Below are 794 nucleotides of genomic sequence, written 5' to 3'. Positions count from 1 at the left end.
TCTTCATCGCGGTGCGCGGGCCTCTCACTGTCGTGGCCTCTCTTGTTGCGGAGCACAGGCTCCAGACGTGCAGGCTCAGTAATTGTGGCTCACGGGCCTAGTTGCTCCGCGGCATGTGGGATCTTCCCAGACCAGGGCTCGAACCCGTGTCCCCTACATTGGCAGGCAGATTCTCAACCACTGCGCCACCAGGGAAGCCCCTAGAATTATTTTTTTTTAAATATGAATTTTTCTTCCCTGTCCCAGTCTCACTGTATGTAAGTGCAAGCTCTTAAAAGGGGCTTACAAAGCCCTTTGGCATCTGACTCCTTCCCGTCTCTTTAACCTCATCTCTTTCAGCCTCCCTCCTCACCTCAGTCTTCAGCAGCACAGAGAAGAATTTTAGACCACTCTTGCCTTCATACGGGAGTTGTTACCTCCATTTTAAGTCTGATGAGTTCCCGTTCTCCCCTCAAAAACCAGCTAAAGTGCTCACTTCAGCAGCACATAGACTAAAATCAGAACCACGCAGAGAAGATTAGCATGGCCCCCGGGGAAAGATGGCATGCAAATTTGTGAAGCGTTCCATGTTTTCAAACTGTATGATTCCACTTTTAGGAGGAACATGGAGTAGTCAGATTCATAGGGACGGAAAGTAGAATGGTGGTTAGGCTGGAGGGGGGATTGTTTATTGTTTAATAGGTAGAGTATCAGTTTTGCAAGATGAAGCATCCTGTGGAGGGATGGTGGTGATGGTAGCATCACAATGTGAATATACTTCATGCCACTAAACTGTACACTTTATATTGGTTAAG

At 47.7% G+C, this 794-nt stretch overlaps 1 non-coding gene across 1 annotated transcript; it reads left to right on the top strand.

Annotated features, from left to right (window-relative positions):
• The first annotated feature begins 467 nt into the window (after positions 1-467).
• Positions 468-574, top strand: LOC114235687 (U6 spliceosomal RNA). Its single transcript, XR_003621803.1, has one exon. It is a non-coding gene; the product is annotated as a U6 spliceosomal RNA (small nuclear RNA).
• Positions 575-794: the final 220 nt, after the last annotated feature.

The sequence above is a fragment of the Balaenoptera acutorostrata genome, chromosome 2 (assembly GCF_949987535.1).
Source record: "Balaenoptera acutorostrata chromosome 2, mBalAcu1.1, whole genome shotgun sequence".
Classification (NCBI taxonomy): Eukaryota; Metazoa; Chordata; class Mammalia; order Artiodactyla; family Balaenopteridae; genus Balaenoptera; species Balaenoptera acutorostrata.
Note: the sequence above shows the minus strand (reverse complement) of the source record. Positions and strands in the feature narration are given on the sequence as shown.